The sequence below is a fragment of the Sus scrofa genome, chromosome 14 (genome assembly GCF_000003025.6).
Source record: "Sus scrofa isolate TJ Tabasco breed Duroc chromosome 14, Sscrofa11.1, whole genome shotgun sequence".
Taxonomy (NCBI): Eukaryota; Metazoa; Chordata; class Mammalia; order Artiodactyla; family Suidae; genus Sus; species Sus scrofa.
The window spans coordinates 80901274-80914846 of NC_010456.5; the positions used below are offsets into that span (position 1 = coordinate 80901274).

At 44.2% G+C, this 13573-nt stretch overlaps 1 long non-coding RNA gene across 2 annotated transcripts in view; it reads left to right on the forward strand.

Annotated features, from left to right (window-relative positions):
* The window catches only part of LOC102163764, a 525917-nt gene that overhangs the window by 346825 nt on the left and 165519 nt on the right, over positions 1-13573 (forward strand). For both annotated transcript variants that reach the window (XR_002338695.1, XR_002338696.1), the window contains exon 6: positions 10877-11002. This is a non-coding gene — a long non-coding RNA (uncharacterized LOC102163764). The remainder of the gene's footprint in view (positions 1-10876; positions 11003-13573) is intronic.

Below are 13573 nucleotides of genomic sequence, written 5' to 3' on the forward strand. Positions count from 1 at the left end.
ACCCCAAGCTTCGCCACTTGGAAAGAGGACCTCCAGCTGGCAGAATCCCAGGCAGATCCAAGATCTGCAGACTGGCTAGAAACACAGGTGCTGCAGAGGCTGCATTTTCTGCCACCCTCAGGGTGGTCCTATCCTGTGATGGACCTCCCGAGTGAATCGTGGTGAACGTCGTTGGAGGTGGGTGACAGAGATGGCAGTTTGGGGTGCCATGAGAGGACTCAGCCTCGCCTTCCACTTCCTAGAGCTGTGACCTCCAGTGTGTTCACTCCTCCCCTTAGGGCTCAGGGTTCTCATCTGCAGGGACTGGGGGTGAGGCTGGTTCTCAGGGGGCCCACATTTGAGGATTCCAGAACCATGGCTCAGTTAGTTCTCAGGTATCCGATCCCTTTGGTTTAGGAAATCTCCAGGAGGTCTCAGGCTGCTGCACCACCGGTTGGATCCCGTTGCCCCTCACACGTCCTAGAGCACTCTATCCTAGAGTACTTGAGGACAGTTTTGCCCTTTCCCTGCACCAAATAGGACAGGTAAACTGGCTCTGCAATTTACTAGTAGTACCAGTGGTACCCTGACAAATACATGTCTGCTTGTGCAGTCCTTTGGTTTCTGAGGCTAGTTGTCATCTGCTGTCTTGCTGAACTTTACAGACCCCCTTGGGGGTGGGGGCACCAGTATTATGTCTGTTTTAGAGGTGAGGAATTTCAGGATCAAAAAGGTGAACACATCCAAAGTTGTACAGGTAGTGAATCGTAAAACAATGTCTCTCATCCCTGAGTCTGAAACCCACTCCAGACACCCTTCCGCTCACCTGGCCGGGGTTAGCTACTTAAAGTTAAGCCAAAGGGAGCTGTAAGCAAGGCCCTGGACAGAAGGGCTGGAAGGTAACAGATGGAGAGAGAGGAAGTGGGGTCTCTGGGCAAATGGGGACCTGGACAGCCAGTGTTGCCCAGCCAGGCAGAGCTGGGGAGATTTTTCTCCTTACTGTCCCTTCCTCCCCTTGCAGATGTCTTGCTGGACTTCTGTGAGACATCTGACATTTCATGATTGCTGGGTGGACAAGAGGAATGTGTTCAAATCCTAGTTAAACCAAGCAGATTTGTAATGGGTTGGGCAACTCATTGCTAAATGCTTGTGAAGGATCAGAAACAACGCAGAAAGAGGTGTGTAGTGGCCTGTCACTGGGCTCTGTCCTCAGCCAGATCCTGCTGCAACCACCTCCTGGGAATATGGGCTGCGGGGAGAGAGGTAGGCTGGCTGCCATTCACAAGTGACATGCTGGGAGAACCTGAGGCTGTTTTGAGTGACAGATGTGGATCCAAATGATTGAGTGATGGGCTGACTCAATCAAGAATTAATGCCGAGTTCTATTCAGGGATTTCCCAAACCTGTACCTGCATAGAAAGGCAGCTATGCGTGTATGAATTTCTAGCATCATTTTTGGAAGCAAAGAAGGAGGCATTCAGGTTTTAATTTGTAGTGCAAAATGAATGCCTTGTGAAACTGTCAAAAAGTTTATTAGTAGTATGGATTCTACTAATAGAGGTAGATGTTCCATCCAAGGGAGGTGATGATGTTAGTTTATTCTGCATATTCATGGATGTGGGATTGCTGAGTTAAAGATTCTGAATCTGTTTATAATTCTTCGTATGTACTACCAGATTGATTTCCAGCTGGTGTGTACCCGACCCGGTTACATGCCCACTAGCAATATGCGAAGAGTGTCCTTCTCACTGCACTCACACCAGCATTCAGTATTATTCCTTTAAAACATAACTAAAAATGTGTTGTGTTGTAATTTGCATTTGTTTATTAACAGTAAGAATCAATTTCATTTTTAGTTTAGTGGCCATTGGTGGTTCTTTGATGAATTATGGAATCATATCGTTTTCTGATTGTCTTTTGAGGTGAGGTTTTCACCTTTTTCTGAAATGATTGGAATGAGCTTTGTACATTACAGAAATTATCGCTTCTCTGTCACATTTGTTGTAAGTATTTCAGAGGAAAATATTTTCTGCAGTTTCTCTTTTCCTCTCTCTGGATCCAGGTTCCTGAATGCCTCAGTCTCAACTTGCATGAAATGTCCCGTGAAATTCCTGGAGAGCCTTCCAGGCCATATGCTCGCAGCTCTGGTGCTCACATGTCAGAAACGATGGAGCTCATTCTCCCTGCCTCTGCCACCATATGCGCGCACCCCTAATCTGACGGGCAGATCGGCAGCTGGGGGGAGGATGTGCCCTGGCTGGCAGAGGGCTGCCTGGCAAATCTTGACATCCTGGAAGGGAGAAGATGGCAGTGGAGATTCCCTTTCTAAAAATGCATCCCTTTGTTCTGAAAGAAAGTCATGGAATGGGGGTTTTCTGGAAATTGAGGCATTTAAATGCACCTCTAAATCAAGCAAAGATTCTGTTTGTTTCCCACATTGGGAGTGTGGAACAAGACGAAAGTGTCCCTGTGCCAGAGCTATGGTGACATGCGACAGAGAGTTCTGGTGCCAGTCTGTCACTGACCTCCCGGATAACTGCGGACAGGCCATTTCACCTGCCTTTGTTCCATTTCTATACCTGGCTCCTGAGCCTGGATGCCAGTGTGGTGGGCTGTGTCACTGTGCTTTTCCAGGGGAGGTTAATGACTTCGTCACCCCCTACCCCCCCACTGCTCAGATGCCTAAAAAGGACAGCCCTCAGTATATTCCTGAAGGACGGCTAGCTTTCTGAGCAGATTTTTCCAGTTTGCTTGTCAGGGAAATGGTAATGCTGGTCATCTTGACAGTTGTGAAGTCCGTGGTGACCAGGCAGGAATGGCCTCGCCCCAGTCGCCCACACATCTCCACCCAGCTCTCTAGATCAGGGTCAGCAAACAGCAGCCAGTGAGCCAAATCCAGCCACTGTGGGTTTTGTAAATAAAATTGCATTGGCACACAGCCATGCATGTTCATTTATGTGTTGTCTGTAGCTGCTCTCAAGCTCCGACAGTAGAGTTGAGTAGCTGTGACAGCGAAAATAATGGCCTGCAAAACTGAAAATCTTTCCTCTCTGGTCCTATACAAAAAATTTTTACCAGCTTCTGCTCTAGGTTGATGCTTACTGAGTTTGGTGCAGGAGGAAGTGCCCACTGGCCTGGGGCAAAGTAGGAAAACAAGCACCCGAATGTGAGTTTCCAAAAAAGTTCAATTTATGTAATATGGAGACTGGCCTTTGTACCAAGATTATATCCTTCTTTTTTTTTTTCTCTCTGTTAAAATATCTTGCCTTTTACAAAATCATGGTAATGGCAGATTATAGTTTTTTTTTTTTTTTCAACTGTCCCTACCTGATCAAATTAAAATTTGGCCATTCTGTGTGGTTTCTTGTAATAGTTTGACAATTTTATCTACCTGTGAAATGTTCGAATCAAGAACTACTAAATCCTTGGACTTCCCATGTGGCTCACAAGCACTACTAAATCCTCGACCTTGGTTGATGCTTTGGCAGCCCTTCCACATTGACCCACTGCTTTTCTTTTCACCACTCAGAGCCATGTTTTTTTGTTTGTTTGTTTGTTTGTTTTGTTTTATTTTTTGTTTTTTGCTTTTTTTTTGCCATCAACATTCTCATTCCTTCATTTATTTCCTTAAGACATGTATTAAAGCCTTTGTGTTAGACCAGAGGGTCTCAAACTTTTGGATTTTATGTCTTTCGTGTTTTTAGAGCTGGACCCTCGGCATATGGAGGTTCCCAGGCTAGGGGTTGAATCGGAGCTACAGCTGCTGGCCTACAATACAGCCACAGCAATGCCATCCCGAGCTGTGTCTGTGACCTACACCACAGCTCATGGCAACGAAAGATCTTTAACCCACTGAGTGAGGCCGGGGATTGAACCCGCATCCTCATGGATATTATTCTGGTTCATTAACCACTGAGCCATGACGGGAACTCCAAACTTTTGGATTTTACAATCCATTTTCATTCCTAAAAATGCCAAGGGTCCCAAAGAGTTTTTGCTTATGTAGTTTATATATATTGATATGGAAAATAACTGAGAAATGTTAATAATACTTATCTAAGAATTCATTTAACAGTAGCAATAAAAATCTGCGTGTTAAATATTTTTTTTACTAAAAACAGCCATTTTCCAAAACAAAACAAAAAATAGTGAGAAGAATGGCATTAATGCCTTTGAAAAATCTCCTTGATATTTGGCATAATAGAAGACAGCTGGATTCTTATACTGGCCTACCTTGGAGATACTGTGGGTTTGGTTCCAAACCACTACAATGAAGCTAACTTTGCAACATAGCAAGTCACACTTATTTTTTGGTTTGTCAGTGCATATAAAAGTGATGTTTACACTATATTGTAGTCTATTAAGTGTACAAGAGCATTATGTCTACACACCAATTTACATACCTTAATTAAAAAATTTTTATTGCTAAAAATGCCAGCTCTTATCTGACAACACAGGGTTGCTACAAGACTTCAATTTGTAAAAAGCTCAGTATCTGCAAAATGCAGTAAGACATTGCAGTATCTGCTTCTGCATTCAGTCTGTTGTGATATATTGTTTTGGTCGAAGTACGTGGAGAAAATTGCGCCTCACTCAGAATTGTAGTTGGAAAAGAGAAGAGCACTGCCTTTTCAGATAACTGTGGATATTCTTCAATACTACACCAAAACTCAACAAGTAGAAATTTCTTAAAGTTTAGCTGTGATGTGGAATCTGAAACCATGTTAGCAAATATTTGGTACCTGACTGCATTAAAATCCATTGATCTGTCTTGGGCTTTAAATGAATCTTCTACCATGCATGATTTTTGAGTATGATGCTTTTGGTCATTTGGAAAATACAGGTTCAGAGTCATACAGACCTTTTGAAATGTTGATCCATTTAATTATGCAACATCAAAAAATCACAGTAATTTATATTACCTCTGCTCTCATCAGAAGTCCATTAAGTATTGGGAAACTCTTAAGCTCATGGTGGTGACTTGTTATCCAAAATCCTAAGTTTCATTTGACAGCTTGGAATTCAGTGTTGGCAATCACACCACTAGTGGTTTTCCTGGAGGTGACAGGCTTGCTTCCTTCATTTTTGAGGAATTGTCTGCCAGATACCTCTATCAGAATAACATTTGTTTGTCATTCAGTTGTGCTTTCAAGTAAAAAATGATGTTTCATGAAAAAAAAAAAAGGTGGCTATTTCCACTTGACACTCAAACCATCGCACAAGTGCTTTTCCTTGAAGTTGCCTTTATATTTCAGTATGTAGCAGAAGTGCTTTTTAAAGACTTGCAGTTTTGTCACACGAAATGTTAAAAAGATATGTTAAAGATATGTTAAAAAAAAAAAAAAAAAAGACAAAAGACGGAGTTCCCGTCGTGGCGCAGTGGTTAACGAATCCGACTAGGAACCATGAGGTTGTGGGTGCGGTCCCTGCCCTTGCTCAGTGGGTTAACGATCTGGCGTTGCCGTGAGCTGTGGTGTAGGTTGCAGACGCGGCTCAAATCCCGCGTTGCTGTGGCTCTGGCGTAGGCCGGTGGCTACAGCTCCGATTCAACCCCTAGCCTGGGAACCTCCTTATGCCGTGGGAGCGGCCCAAGAAATAGCAACAACAACAACAACAAACAACAACAACAACAAAAAAGATATGTTAAACCTATGATATGGTCAAAGGTTGAGCTTTAATTAAATTAATAATCTGTATTGTGCCATCATACCATCAAGGACATTCTTAAGTACAGTTTTGTTTTTTTTTTTAATTGTGAGTATCATGAGTACATCAGACTAACATGACTGTTAGCCCAATTTGGTGCCAGAGCCTTGGTTTGTGCTAAGGCACCAGAAATTTTACCCACCCTTACCTTGCACCATTAGTGTGGAATGTAACAACACCATCCTAGCAAACAGCAAATAATGGCTTAGTAATATTATGAAAAGACTTTGATTTTATGGACCTCCTGGGAGGGCCTTGAAGTCCCCCAGTGGCCCACAGACCACATTTTGAGAACCACTGTATTAGATGCAGTGGGAGATCCATAGATGGGTAAGATCCAATTCTTGACATCAAATCACTCATTATATAATGGCAGAGCTTGACATGCTGGCAGCTGAAATCCAAGTCTGAGTGGGACAAATACTAAAGGATATTTTTTTATTGCGAGAATGTACATAACTTAAATTTCCATTTTAACCATTTTAATTGTATTTAGTGGCAGTAAATAAATTCACAGTGTTGTGTAACCATCACCGCCATCCATCCACAGAAAATTTTCATTTTCTCAAATTGAAACTCCGTCCCCATTAAACAATACCTCCTCATTTCTCCCATCCCCAGTCCCTAATAACCACCATTCTACTTTCTGTCTCTCAGAATTTGATGATCCTGAGTACCTCATATAAATGGAATCAGGCAATAAATGGGCTTTTGTGACTGGCTTATTTCACTGAGCACTGTTATCAAGGGTCATCCATGTTGTAGCATGTGTTAGAATTTCTTTCCTTTTAGGTCGGAATAATATTCCACTGTATGGCTATGTCACTTCTTGTGTATTTGTTCATTCATCCAAGACACGTAGGTTGCTTCCACTTTTTGGCTACAGTGAACTAAGATTTTTTTTCAGCTCTTTCATAGTCTTTATTAATTTTTTTGATTGAAGTATAGTTGATATACAATGTTTTATTAGTTTCAGGTATATAGCAAAGTAATTCAGTTATACAGATACATATATGTCTATGTATAGATATATCAGTTACATGTGTATATAGATATATATGTATCTTTTTCCTTATAGGTTATTGTAAAATATCAAATATAGTTCCCTGTGCTGTACAGCAGGTCCTTGAGTTTTTATATTTTATGTATAGCAGTGTGTACATATTAATCCCAAACTCCTAATTTATCCTTTCCCCTCTTTCCCCTTTGGTAACCATAAGTTTGCTTTCTTATGTCTGTGAGTCTATTTCTGTTTTGTAAATAAGTTCATTTGCTTGATTTTTTTAAGATTCCACATGTAATTTATATCATCTTATGTGAATTAAGATGTTAATTTCAGCAAAGCCTGACCTTGCTCTCTCTTATCAGTTTCTCACTGTCTGTCTTTCCTTGGTAATAATACCCCAGGTGCCTCCAGGGAGGGCCTTCTTCTAGTACAGCTGGCCCCACTCTCAGTCCAGGTGGCTCACATTGGTCAAGAACACCAGCATTATCTTTCTAAAACATTCTGCTCTGGTCTGCCCCCCCCACTGCCCCCACCCACACCGTGTTTTCCTCTTTCACTTTGCATCTTCTACCCAAGACTGAATGTTCAGCAACAGCTGCTCTCGTTCTTTTCATCTCGACAAGTCTTTATTGATGACGCATTATTTGCTCATCAAACAGATCTGCCTTTTCAAACACTTACAGTCTTGGGCTTGGCTGCACGTTTGCCTGTTAAATCAGTATTTGCACACGTTGGAGTTGTCAGCTCAGCTCAATAGAGACAAAAAGCTCTGTGGGTTGGATGTGGGTGTCTGGGGGAGAGTTTCTGAAGCACAGGGATTTCATTAGACTAGCCGTGCACTGCCTTACCTACCCAAGCCTCCCTAAACCTTATTTATAAATCATTTAGATATTTTATTACTAGATTTACCATTTCACCAAGCATTTTGGCTGTCCTGCTACAGCATCCAGTAAATCAAGCGCTGGATAAGAAATGGGTAAATGGGAGCTTTGGTGAGGAAAGACGTATGTTATAGGAAAGACACAGGAAAAGAAATCGCTTTGCCTTCTGTGCTCCTTGTATTTCTCACCAAGGCTCCAGAAAAGAAGCTTCCAACTGGTGGTCACCTATTGTTTTTGAGATGACCCTTAATTCCATGTCACTTGTTGTCACTTTCTGCTCTATGTGCTTGATCTTCTGGTTGGAAAAGCCACTCGTGTTTTTACAATAGAAAACAATCTCTTGAGGCCCCCTGACCATGGTGAAAATGAAGTGTCTGCCTCATGTTTCACCATTTATAAAGCCCTTCTGTGTATCTTCTTTCATGTCACCTTCGCGGTAGACCTGCTGTTCATGATGCACTCTATACACAGTGCTCAGTACAGTGCCTGGTATCCAGGAAGGAGTCTGGAGTAGGTGGTGGTCAGGGAAGTGTCATCCTCATCCTTGTTTACAGATGAGAGGCTCAGAGAGGTTTAGTCAATTAACTAAAGCCACACAGCCTGCAAAGAGTTGCTTCCTGTGATGTAAATTCATCTCTGAGGGATCACTCTGGGGTTTGTTTCTCTGTAAGCAATTGACATTTAATCTCACCTTCCCCTAGATCTGCACAGATATAAAACTAATCTGATGCACTAACTGCTTTTCTGCTCCTGTTTTAGGAGGAACTTGTACCAAGAAAGGATCAGGGGAGGAAGAGGGAGAAGACTGGAAAGCAAAACTGAATTAAGCATTTTCTAGGTCTCATATAATAATGTAGTTTAATGCTTCGAACTAACTACTGGGGAGTATTATCTCACTATTTTATAAATGAAAAAATAGGCTCAGAAAGTTTAGAAAATTTGCTCAGTATCACAGAGCTGATAAGAAAAGGAGCTGGGTTCCCAAACCAGATGTGTTTAGAATTCACGTCTGTCTTAATATGAAACTAACTTGTCAAATTGGGCTACCACGAAGTAGGGTCAAGAAAGGGCAGACTCCTTAGGGACCACCTGATCCAATGGCTTCACCCTGGACTTCATGGTCCAGGGTCCAAGAATCTTCATACTTTTTTTTTTTTTTTTTTTTGGCCGCACCTGTGGCATATGGAAGTTCCCAGGCTAGGGATTGAATCAGATCTGCAGCTGCTGGCCTACATCACAGCCACAGCAACACCAGATCCAAGCTGCCTCTGTAACCTATGCTGCAGGTTTTGGGCAATGCTGGATCCTTAACCCACTGAGCGAGGCCAGGGATCAAATCCGCATCCCCACAGAGATAACATCAGGTCTTTAACCTGCTACCTGCTGAGCCATAATGGGAACTCCTTTTCATACATTTTACAAAATGATACATCTATGGGAGTATGATCAAGGGCATACTGGCATATTCTCGGGGGTGGGTTCAGATTAACAGAGAGAAACAAATAAGTTTACGACTTACTGATTTACTCCAAAGGCAGTTTGCAAGTGGGGAAACTGACACCAAGGAAGGGAAAAGATGTTCCCAGGCTTCGTGTGAATGATGGAGCTGGGGCCCATCTCCAGTCTCCTGACTCCTAATTCACACTGAATCCTGTCCCCCCATGTTAAGCCAAAACTGTTCCTCCAGCATTGTTAAAGCACAGAGCTCAAAGATCAGCATATTAAGTGTTACCTACTTGGCGCTGGAGCAGCCAGGCTGTCCTTGGCGAACCTGTGCCCAAGTGGTCTCAGAAAGCACGGAGGTGAGCAGACCTTGCTTGAGAAGGGAGAAACAAAATGTCAGTTGGAGTTTTATCAAAGCTCAAAGAGGTTTCAATTTGAAGTGTGAGAAAGGGTTGGAGCTTGGCTTTGTCTGAAAGGGCAGCTTCTGAGCCTTCATATCTCCAAGGTTTATAATTTCACCTTGTTTCGCCTCCCACCCCCGCCATGCTAGTCATTATAGCAGAAAGAGCATCTGATGGAAGAAAGACAGGTTTGTCCCTGCAAGAACAATTTCTCTGTTGTCTGTAGAATGCCACCCAATATGATAAGTGAAATGTCGATACTTCAGACAGACTCCACTGGTCAGGATATTTATTCACTTTCTTTAGTTATCATCAAGTTTGCCCAGCTGGCCAAGAAGCAACTTTTAACTTCGTTGACAAGTAAGGATCCACTGTGAGGTGGTAATGGATCTTCCAAAATATTTGTGCAGCTCTTTGGATTTCTTCAAGCTTGTGCCCATTGGTGCTGGGGTGTGGACCTGGGAGGAAGATGGTGCAGGGGGGGAGGGGCTCAGGGAGCTCGAGCTAAAGTGGAGGAGGGGTCAGGGCCAGAAAAATCCCAGACCCTCTGACTTCTGACTCAGTGCCTCCCTGAACCATGCAGACCCAATCACCAATTTGTTCAAGGCCACTGGGTCTCAACCGCTAAGTCTGTTTATGGCAGACTTTTTTTTTTTTTTTTTTTTTTTTTTACAGCAGTGGTTTAACCTCCCAGGGACAATTTTGCTGTATTTGGAGATGTGTGTCACAACCAGGGGGCTGCAGTTGACATCTGGTGTGTTGAGGCCAGGGATGCCAATAAACATTCTGCAGAGCACAGGACAGTTCCCACTACACATACATGCAGCTTAAAATAACCATAGAGATTGAGATTGAGAAACCCAGCGTAGAGGCTTAGGCTGCACAGGATACCAGCGTGACCTCCTACTCACAGGCTGTCTGCCATACTGGATAAGATGCTTACAGCAAAGAACTATCTGGTCCCAAGTATCCATCATGGAAAGCCTGATTTAGGGTGCTGCGGTTCTAAGCAACAGAAACTAGCCTGGCCAACCTAAATATAAAAGGGAACTTGTCAGAAGGGGAGGACTTAGTGGACAGAACAGAGGGAAGCGTTGATTCCCAGATCTCGCAGAGTGGAGATGAGGCCGCTCCAGCATGGAGCAAGCCAGGACTTTAGGCCAGTCTCCTCCAAATGCCTCTGCAGGGTCACCAGTCCCTGCCCTTTCATCACTAGCAAAGGAATGGAGATGCCTGGGAGAGAGGCCTGATTGGCTGCTCTGGGGCTGAGCCCACACTGGCCAGAGGTCAGGAACCTCCAGACCTGCACGTGAGAGGCAGGGGCCAGCCTCTGAGAGGAAGACTGAGCTCTGAGCAGAAGGGGGCTGTGTGCTGGGTGGGCAGAGCCTACAGCTATCCCACCACAGCTGTTGTGTACTGTGAATGGCAGATTAAGAAATGCCTTTGGTTGTGTCTCACAGGACTCACTTGAGAGAGAATCAGGCTGGCAGAGGTGGTCACCAACAACTTGGAGAAGTGAAGCAAAGACATCCAAAGCTGCAAAATACACTGAAATCCATCTTGGGAGAAGAATATCCTGGTGTCTGGTAGGGTGGCTTTTTATTTTCTACTTTTCAGTGATACCGTGTTTTTCCTTTCATGTTTTGATTTGACCAGCACTTACTGGGTCTCTCCTCCTGTGTCCCAGCGCTCTGCCAGGGTACCAAGCATAATCGGTCTTGGACCTTTCCTAGAAAGAGCTTAGAGGGTGAGAGGGTGGGAGCTGGGAGAAAGATGGAGCACAGGCAGAAATGGGACAGGTATAACAGTTATCACGGGGATGTGAGAGTGTTGGAGGAACTGGTCAGGGAACATTGTAATTCCACTCAGGTCACGGTGATTCTTCTATAGCCCCGCTCCCCCTCTGGCAGCAGCAAAGGAGGCGGACAAGCCAGGAACACCCAGGAAGGCAGGGTCACCATTGCCTAGGAGGCGTGTTGGTGTCCCCAGAGCAGCGTTCTGGGGGTGCGGTCCCACTGTTCCCCACGTGGATTCATCAGTGTGGGAATGACGCTTCCCCAGTGACCCTCCTCAGGCCCGCGCGAGGCCACTGCGGTGTTGGCACGGGAGGCCCTGCATCTGTTCCTTTTATTTGTTCTGTTAAAGAAAAAGGCCCATTGAGGGTGCGCCGGGGGATCCTAACCGCTGGTCACAGGGCGATTATTTATTACGAGCCTTGAATACCTTCCTGATTGTATAAGGTTTTATTGTGTTTTTACATGGAGGGCAGACTTGGGGAGTCAATTTGGCAGCCGAGACAGGGGGAGAAAAAGGGCTTTCAGGGATCATTCTGGGAGTTAAAAGTTCACCTCGAGGCAGAGGTTCAGAGACTTGGTGCAATTCTGGAGATACCACCAGAAGCCTCTCGAATCCCCATTAGCGCTTAGCCCTCTGTGGAAAGTCATAAAAAAAGACAATTTCCCCCTTTCTCCTAACAATAATGTGACTTCCCCTCTAAGGCGCTCAACTGTTGGACTCCAGGAGGCCTGAGAGTGAAGGGGAATCAGTTTCCAAATTGCCGAGCTGTTCCTCCAGTATCGTGGGTCCCGGTTGAGCGGGAGGAAGGGCACCTCGGGCTGGTTGGGGGTGATGATGCTGCATAGAGAGGAGCCTCATGTTCTCCATCTGTGAAAAGTAGGGGTCTGGCCAGACCGGTTCTGGGAGGTTTGGTCTTTCCGGCTTGGAAATGCCATGATTCCTTGGGCTTGTGCTTCAACTGCTGTGACGTTTCCGGCAACATTGCTGAGGGTGACAGAACGGGTCATTCTTGGGTTGTGTTGAGCAACCCAGGGCCTCAACACAGAGAGGAGCCTCTTTTCCCTGATACACAAGCTTACGTATGTGCCACAAACTTGAATTCCACCCAGGTCTGCCCTGGCACACGGAGCCTCTGACCACCACCAGCAGCTCCCCACCACCCCTTCCTTCCCACTAGTTACTGAGTGCAGACAGTGTGACAGCCAGTAGATGAATGATATTATTTCAATTCATCCTCACAAAAATCTTATTATCACCTGCACTTGGGCTCAGAGAGGTTTTTGCAACTCATCTAGGGTCTCACCCATAGCAAGTAATAGAGGGAAGCTTTAAACTCAGGTCAGAGAGATACAAATGCCATCTCCCAACCTCCGGTGACCTGCCTCTGGGCAGAACATGGGAATCTCAGCACCTCCTTCTAGTTCTGGAGTCACCTCAGCTCTGGGATTACTTAGCTCTGGGCTGACCTCATTGTGGCCTTGGGCAAACCATGCTCTGCTTCACCTTTCTGTACTGAAAAAGAGAAAGAAAAATACTTACTTTTCAGGGTTTCTGTGATGCTCAATGATCTGTTAGATTCGGAAGTTCTTGATAAATAAGAGTTACAATAGCATTGTTTTTACTGTGTCCTATTGCCAATGCCTTTAAGTGGGGTCCCAAGCTCCTCAGGGTCAGGCTCTGTGTAGATACCTCATTATTTCTGTAGAGTTTCTGACCAGTGCTGCATATATAACTGACACTTAAAATGAAGTGGTTGACCTAATGTAAAAATCTTGTTCATGAATGTGCTTTCTCTAGTATTGTCAAACTGCCCTCGACAGGGCCTGAGCCATTCTGCACCCCAGCAGCAGAAGAGAATGAACACAGCCATTTCTGCAATTTCCCCCAATACAGTGTGTTAGCCAGCATTTGGATTTTTGCCATTCTGATAGCTAAAAGTTAGCATCTTAATATAATTTAAATTTGCACTTACTATGAATTAGGTTAAGCACCATTTTCTTAAGTTTAACAGCCATTTGTGTATCTTTCTCTGCAAACGTTTTGAGCTGGTGGTCTTTTTTCCTCACTGATTTATAGGCTAAATATTTGGGAGATCAAGGCAATATAATTTTGCAAAACTTTCTTCCCAGTATGTCATTTGTTTTTAACTTTGCTTATGGTGTAACTCATTTTAAAAACAAAAGCAAAGGGGAGCCAGGTCATAAGGCCTTTAGAAATTTAGAAGAATCCACGTGAGCTGGAAATGTGCTTCCCCACCATACCACCCCCTATGGATCCCACGAGTACATGTTTGTGTGCCAAGGGAAATAGAGAGGCAGGACCAACAAGGTGGAAACTTTATACGTATATATTTATTTATA